The following is an 8,514-nucleotide window of genomic DNA, read 5'->3' on the forward strand; positions in this document are numbered from 1 at the left end:
TAGAATATTCTTTTTAAACATAAAATATCTTCATGCAAACATACCTGAGTCTCTGAGGAAAAAAAACTATAGATATTCATTTCTGTTTAACAGTATTCTGGAAAGCAATACTGGGTACCTGCAGGAGCAAGGTGGATTTACATGATGTTATGAATAATTGTTTTTTTAAGTTTTAAAATTAGCATTCATACTTTGTTGCCAAATCATTTCGTCCTAACTGATAACTCTTCAAGGACTGATTATTTAATTATGAAGGTTTTTTTTCCCACTTCAGATAGGAAAAAAATCTTCTGGGATAAGTCTCTTAAGGCCCAAATATTATATTTCTGGCTTTTTCTTAGAGACCATTTAAATTAGATCACAGCTGAAAAAACAGTATGTGAAATATCGTCTTGTGATTTCAAATACCCTGAGTTCATTAGAACTGCAAAACACTGGCTGATAATTTATCAGAAATTGAACAAGGTTGTACCTAGTAGATGAAGAAAAGAAAATTTAATCTGCAGTTTAATTAAAGAGCAAAAGGTTATGATGATCATATGAATCATATATTTTCATGAGAAAAGGGTACATAGAAATCTAGGGCTTAATATTTTTGCAATTTTAACTTTTGGAATTTTTATGAGACAGTAAGGAGTTGCCATTTCTATGAGGCCTGAATGCCAGAAAATTCTGTGTTCCACACATTCTATGAGATGGTTTTAGTTTCTTCACACACTGGAAATCATCACAAATCTTTGTTTCCTCACATAAATCTTAATAGGGTTTGGTTTAGCAAGTGTGTGGGGGTCCACAGAGGCTCCCTAGTAAGACTTTACTCAAGGTCAGAGAATTTGAGCTTGCTTTACCCAGCAGGGCTGCAAAATAGGATGATTTGGCCAGGGGTGTGGTTACCAGGTGTTTTGAAAGGTCTACACTTGACTGTATATTGTGCTTTGATCTTGAAAGGGGGAAGTCTTTTGCCTTTCCCATTGGTAGTGTATAAAAATACCACTAGAATAAAGCTCTGGACAGCTGGGTATTGATCCAGGGACCTCTTGAAGCTATCCCGTATCTCCGTCTTTCTCGTCATATCTGTATATATTTCTATCTAATATTTCCTCATTCCTTTCTCCTCCTCCCAAGAACCCTTCGACATGTGGGAGCTGGACTCCCACACAAGTGAATTTACCAACCACAAACTTTAGTTATTTAGGGCTTTCTTTTTGACACACTGAAGGCCGAACTGAGGGCCTTGCCCATGCCAAGCAAGTGTCCTACCACTGAGTTACAGCTCGGGCCCAGCTTTCTGATATTAGACAAATATTTTAAAAACAGACACAATGATTGAAAATAAGTAGCTGTGTGCAATCCTAATAAAGTGATCTTATCTTCACAGCTTCATTCTATTCTCTAGAATTTAGGGGCCTGGAATTAGGAGGCTGAAAATACAAGTTCTGTTTTTAGAACATTCATTCTATTTGCTCATACAGAAATAGTGCATATTATTTAGGATTTAAAAATTTTTAAAAATCTATACTTTTTCTTATCACAGGCTTAATAGCCCACCAAATATCCCTAGGGTATATACAGGCCAGCACTGCAAAACAAATTCTTTATTTAATTATGGGCCGAATGCATTCTGGTGAGAGACAGACAATTTAATGGCACTGTCAATATTCCTTGTTATCAAGAAAAGCAGAGTTTTGTTGATTTTAATAGAAGTTTTATCAAGATTTAATATCCAAAGATCTCTATTTGTAAATTCTCTGCTATCTCTTATGGATATACCATCTGGTTCTTTAATGTGGCCACAATGTCCTCCAATGAAAAAGATAGGGGTATATTGATAGATGTTGACAGGTTGATAGCTGTAGAGCTGTATATATGACTCATGACAAATTGCTTTGTTCAGTTCATGAATGTGTGCAGAGATATATGAAAATAAATCAATTCTCTCTGACAAAGAATTGTCAAAGGCTCAAGACAAAAATATTGTGCTTTTATTTTGCAATCTTCATGTGACTTCTAGAGCTCCCTGTCGCTTTCTTCTTTCTATGTAATATACTCACAGTTCTTTAAGAAGCCTTTGTGAGACGGTACTAATTAATTTTTACTATGTAACAAATGACTCAAAAATTAAGTTGGTAAAAACACCTGTGTGTTAGATTAGGATTTTGTGGCATGGAGATTCGGAGTGGAATCAGCTAAAGATGCTTTTCTGCTAGTCTTGGGTAGAATTACTCATGTATCTAAGGCAAGGATCAACAAATTTACTCTGTTCAGGGCCAGCTAGTCTAGGATTTGTGAGCTACACAGTCTCTGTTTCAACTCTCAGATTTTCCTAACAGTTATAGATGGTACTAAACAAATGACCTTGTCTGTCTCTCAATAAAATTTTATTGACAAAAACAGGCAGCTGTCCAGAGAGCTACATTGATGCCTGGGTTGTGGTCCAAAATAAACTTTCTTACAAAGAATGCACACACACAAACACACACTAACCATGAAGACCCCAACCTGTGGTTATTTAACTTTGTTGGGTCATTTATTCTGCCATACAGCACAAATGGACATTCCACACATGATATCTTTATCAAAATAATAATTGAAATTTGATCATTGATATATTCTTTCATTTCTGAAAAAAATCCCAAATTTTAAAACATTTTGTATTTATTATCAATAAATCCCAGTGAGTCATGGATCAGAGGAAATATGTTGATTAAATAGTGCTCTTGAGATAATTGATGAAAGTAGATTGCTTTGAGCATGAAGTGTGTAATTTTAGCTGGATTATGTAAGAGTGGGGACTCATCCGAATGCAAGGACATTATAATACCATCTACTTTCAAGTGGCTCAGTAATGAATATATATGTACACATATTTTATCAAGACAAAGTTAATGGAACAAAAATTAAAAATTGGGCAATATATATGAGCAGCTTTTGGATATTCTTTGTATTTTTCCTGAAGTTCATTTGTACTCAGAAATTATTTAAAAATTTTAAGCTGTAAAAATATGGTTGGAATTACATTGAAATGTCATTTTAAAGAATTATATCACTTTGCCTCCCATTCTGTCTCTGAAATGATCTTTCTAGACAATTTTTCCTGCTAAAACAAAATTTAAGAAATGGTACCATGACTCTTTCTTTTCTTCGTCATCCCCCTAGAATGAGAAGCTGGCCTGACAGATGCGGTTCCCGTTCCCAAGTCTTTGCCTTGTAACCAGGCAGTTACACACACACACACACACACACACACACACACACACACACACACACACAAACACACACACACACACACACAAGTATACAGCACCATAAACACCACACATCTGTTCTAAGTATGACATCTGATATAAGGAACCCTTGCCAGCTTCCACATGCACAGAGTCATCTGTAGGAATGGACGTGGACTTAAGTTTCTTTCCTGCATTAAAACAAAAAACCGTGATTGTGACACAACCTGTCACTCAAGGTACTGACAGAAAAGGTGGGAAGGTGGGTAGTAAAACCTTTTTTACTCCTCTGTCAAGACTGTGCGACTGATGGAGCACCAGAATATCACATTATAGAAAAAGAGGAGATAAGACTTAAAATCCTGGTGCAGAAAGGGTTTTATAATGTGATATGTTCTTCCCAGGCCCCCTTTTCATAACCAGATTTTTGAAAAATGAACGATGTTCCACTTCATTTGTTCTTTCTTAAGTGAGTGAATAGGTTTCCCTGCAGTCTGTCTCACATGGTGAATAGTTTCATCACACAAACTGGTGACACAATTGGACATTATAAACCAGGATCCCCACCTGAGCCAGACACAACGCAAATCCAAATGGCAAGGGTTGTTGTGTGTTTTTCTGTGTGTTGATCTGTGATGTGGATTGCATGATCCCTCCCTAGAGGGGTCATTCAGCATTATCAAAACCTAGTTAGGGCAACCAAAGTGCCAGAACTTCATTTGTGATGAGATGCCTCTAGATTTGTCTGTGAATGTGTTCTCCAGGCCTGACACAAAGGATTAAAAGATAGCTCCTTGAGGTCTAATCTACATCCTTGATTCTGAGCACCAGGCACACTCAGACTCTTCATTACAGTAGACCATTAGCACCATCTAAAGGCAGCATACCAAATGATTTGCAAGAATGCATACTGCTCAAAACATTCTTTGGAGGAACAGGACTCTGAAAACTATTTGTTGCCTGAAGTACAGCAGAAGGCTGCTGTGCCGTGCTCTGTGCCTGAGATGGTTCTACTCCCAGCAAAAGTGAATGTTATTTCTAATGCTTTCTTGTAATGCTTGCTTTTTTAAAAGAGGCCAAACAATGGGCTTTGTATATCAATAGCTGTGTTGGCCTGATTTCTTGTGCAGGTGCCCTATTATTTTTCAGCTTGGAAAATTCACTCTGCCAGTGAGTCTAGTCAGAAACTGACCGTTAATAGTGGGCAGGCACAAAGCTACACAGAGAAACCCTGTCTCGAAAAAACAACAACAACAACAACAACAACAAAAATAGTGGGGCCGGCACCCAAAGCCATTACCCCAGGTCTGAGAGTTTTGAATTGCTTTGCTGTGTGCTAGGTGTGTGACCTAAACCTCTCAGAGCTTCTCATCTGGAGTACAAGGTCATTTAGTGGAATGTCACTAGGGGAATGTCACTAAGGACTCCTACTGTTCTGACATCAGTGTGGTCTGGAAGGTGATCTGCCTCTTACTTCTATTCCACATCCTTGCAGAGAATGGCGTGAAACACTCTGGGCCAGTCTCTAATTGTGAAATTCCTAAGCCTGGCCAAGTTTCACCCAAATCCTTTGGAATCAAAGCCAAGGAAATGTTTGCTTAAGAGTTCCTTGGGAAGTTTACAGGAGCTCGAGTGGTTCTCTATGGTCCCTGAAGTTCTAGAATTTGGAGTGCTACCAAGGACCATGTAGAAATAAGGTTCATCTTATGAAAGACTTCAATGGTAGGAGATTTTAAAATGAATTGATCCTGACCCAAATCCTTCTTCCAATGTAGACATCTATTGAAATGTACTCTGTTTGAAGGTCAAATCAGGGGAAACAGAAACAGAAAAATGAATATACAGAGACAGAGATCTGTGCCCAAAGCTGCCTTTTGCCCCTTACTGGTCCTTAGCCTCTGGACAAATTATACCATTTCTCTAAAGCCCTGTATTTTGTGTCTGTATATGCGGTTAACAAGAGAGTTATTGAGAAGATTAAGTTCAATATCATTTCTATTGTATGTAGTACTTACTTGATGCAGAGTAAAAATGATGTGAGTGAGGTCGTAGGCTTCTTACCTTAAAACCAGAGTCTCCTGCTTGAGACTAAAGGCTCTTATTTATGAGCACAGGGTGTCCAGATTGATCCCAAGTCTCACGCATAGATAACAGGATGGCAGATTCCTCTGACAGGGAGACTAGGGTCTCACCTCTGTCTCTCCAAATGTCTTCCCTACTCACTGCTTCCTGTCATGGACCCTGCAGGATCCTGACTTCATTTTCAGCACCTGGGGGCTTTTGCTATCAGGGTGTTTGCAGTTTTCCTTTGATGCCCTACTGCTAAGTAACTCAATTATGGAGGTGCACTCAACCTAAAAGCCTGTATCTCTCTTTTTTCTTCCTCAAACACCCTGGCATGTTTCCAGGTCTTCAGTTGACAAAAACAAAGGGGTGACTGGCCCGCCTACTGCCGAGCTCCTCCTAGCCCATGCTAGACAAATGCGACAATTTTTCCATTAAACAAAATACTGAAGGTGCTGAGGATGACTAAGACCCTAGTTCCCATCCTCAGCACTAAAAATATTCTTTTCTCTGAATGAGTGATACATTCGCTGCCAGGAATTCTACGCTATGTAACATAATAAAGTTAACTATGTTCTGACATTGGTTTAAGGCAACACGGATACATATAGGTACACTTTTGTAGTTTTGGTGGTTGAACCTCAGGCCTTATGCATAGCAGGCAAGTAATTCACCACTAACTTACATCCCAGGCCACTTTTTGCTTTTTTGTTTTCAGACACAGTGTTACTAAGCTGTCCAGGCAGGGCTTTTCCTTCATTGTCCTGTCTCAGTCTCCCAAACAGCTAGGATTTCAGGCCTGTGCTACTGGGCCCTGCTTTAAAGTATTGTTTTAATTAAATTACTAGATTACAATCATTTTTAAAAATCTTCTTTTGGGGTATAAATTAATTAAGACAGTGCCCAATTATTGTGCTGGGGATGCAAGCAGTGTTCACAGAGCTGGTGAAAAGCTGAAGAGCAGCTGGTGTTGCCTAGCAACTGCCACTTGTAGTCCTCCTGCCTCAGGAAGAAGGAATATCAGGCTGGCATAATAATGATTCAGGACAGAAACTTGATTACTCCCATTTTTAATCATACATATAACACATCTTTTATGCAGCTCTTTACCTTATTTATTTAGTTTTGTTCTTTTCTGCAATGCTGGTGTGTGTGTGTGGGGGGGGGGTAGTTAATGCAGGCCCTCACACATACTGAGTGTGTGCTTTCCCATTGAACTACAGCCTGGCCCCATGTACAACATTTGGAATAAAAAAGAAATTTGGAGAAATTCAAACAGTAAAAAAAAAAATAATAATTTTTTAGTGGTGAAAATAAAACAGGAACAGAGTCTCTTTTTTTAAAGTATTATTAACTTGAGAACAGATATTAATGAAGGCATGTGTTGTGTGTGCATACGTGTGTGTGTGCACACACGTGCATGTGTGTGCAAGAAGATATCTTTGAAATCTTGTCTAGAGTAACTTTAATAGGAAGTCTAAGTGATTCAGTTGTTTAGTGGTAGTAGGGTGCAGTAGGGTTCTGACTTTGTGAAGACTCCTAGGCACTGACAATAATCTCTGAAATTCTAAAGAATTATTTTATTGGCAAGGGCTATGGCAAATTATGGCTCACCCATAATTTGCTGGCCTGTGCTTTTTGCTCTTGAACTTTATCTTGTCTACCTTACCTACTCCTTTTTCCCCAATGATTTCAGTGTGTCCATGAAATCTCACAAATGTAGCCCTCACTCACAGCAATTTTACTCTGCATCAACTATGCTCTGATTGTAAAATACATATCAGACTTCAGAGAGTTGGTATAAAAATATACAATGTTTCATTACTGTGTTTCATATTGATTACATATTGAAATATTAATATTTGAGATGTTGGACTGAATGAACTATGTGTTAACATTAATATTAATTTTGCCTGCTTGTTTTTTGTTTGGTTTTGCACTTCCGTGATTTTTGTTTGTTTGTTTTAGTTTTCGAGGCAGATCTTTTTTGTGTAGCCCAAGATGGCCAGGAGCTCACTATGTATCCAAACTTCAACCACCTCAGTGCTGAGATTACAACACTGTATCATCACACTTTCCTTTGTTTTCACTGTATATATCATATTTTTAAGAATTTTATACAATATACTTTGATCATATTTACCTTCTTCCAACTCCTTTAACAACCACCCTCCCTACCCTCTTCCCTCCCCACCCAACTTCAAGTTTCCTTTCTCCTCCTCTTCTTTTTTGTTCCCATTGTTTCCAGTTTATGTAGCCCAACTAGTCTTAGAAGTGAGACCTTCCCTGGCATGTACTCTACCTATTAGGGATCATGTCATTGAAGACAACTAACTCTCTCTCCAGGCAGCTATCAAAAGCCAATAGCTCCCCAGCTAGTCATGAAATTTCATGCCCATTTTCTCCCCTCTAGGCTGTGAGTTGGTCTGGCTTGGGTTTGTGCATTTCTTGTGCATACTGTCATAATCACTGTAAGTTTATTTGTGCAACTGCCTGATTTTGTCTAGGAAACACTATTTCCTTGATGCTATCGACCATCCCTTCTCTTTCATAATGATCCTTGAGCCTTGAGGGGAGGAGAGTGATATGTATTCCCCATTTAGGGGTAAGAACTGCACAGTCTCTTATTCTCTGCATGTTGAACTGTTGAGGGTCTCTGTAATAATTGCCATCTACTGCAAGGAGAAGCTTCTCTGATGAGGGCTGAGAAATGTACTGTTTCCTGAAACTAGCTGTAAGTCATTGGGAGTCATTTGATTGTTGTGTTCATCTAATGGAATTATAGTATTGGGTTTTCTCCTAGGGCCTACAACCTAACTAGCCACAAGTTCTTAACCCTTTTAATCGTGTCAGGTATGATTTCAACTCATGTAGCAGTCCTTAAATCAAATGAGAAAGTAGTTATTGATTCCCATAACATTCCTGCCATTACTGTATCAGGTAGATCCCTATCTTTCACTCTGCACAAAGCTCAACTCCAAATGAATCAAGGACCTCAACACAAGACCTGATATCCTGAATCTGACAGAAAGGAAAGGAGGGGAATACCCTTGAACTTTATAGGCACAAGAAAGAACTTTCTGAACAGGACCCTGGTAGTACAGGTGTTAAGACCTTATTTTTATTTATAAAAACAAGACAACTAAGAAAATATAAAATTATATATGTAGCTCATTATATATTCTAATAAGCAGCGGCAACTTATATAATACTAAAATGTATTTTT

Source organism: Onychomys torridus, chromosome X, assembly GCF_903995425.1.
Source record: "Onychomys torridus chromosome X, mOncTor1.1, whole genome shotgun sequence".
Classification (NCBI taxonomy): Eukaryota; Metazoa; Chordata; class Mammalia; order Rodentia; family Cricetidae; genus Onychomys; species Onychomys torridus.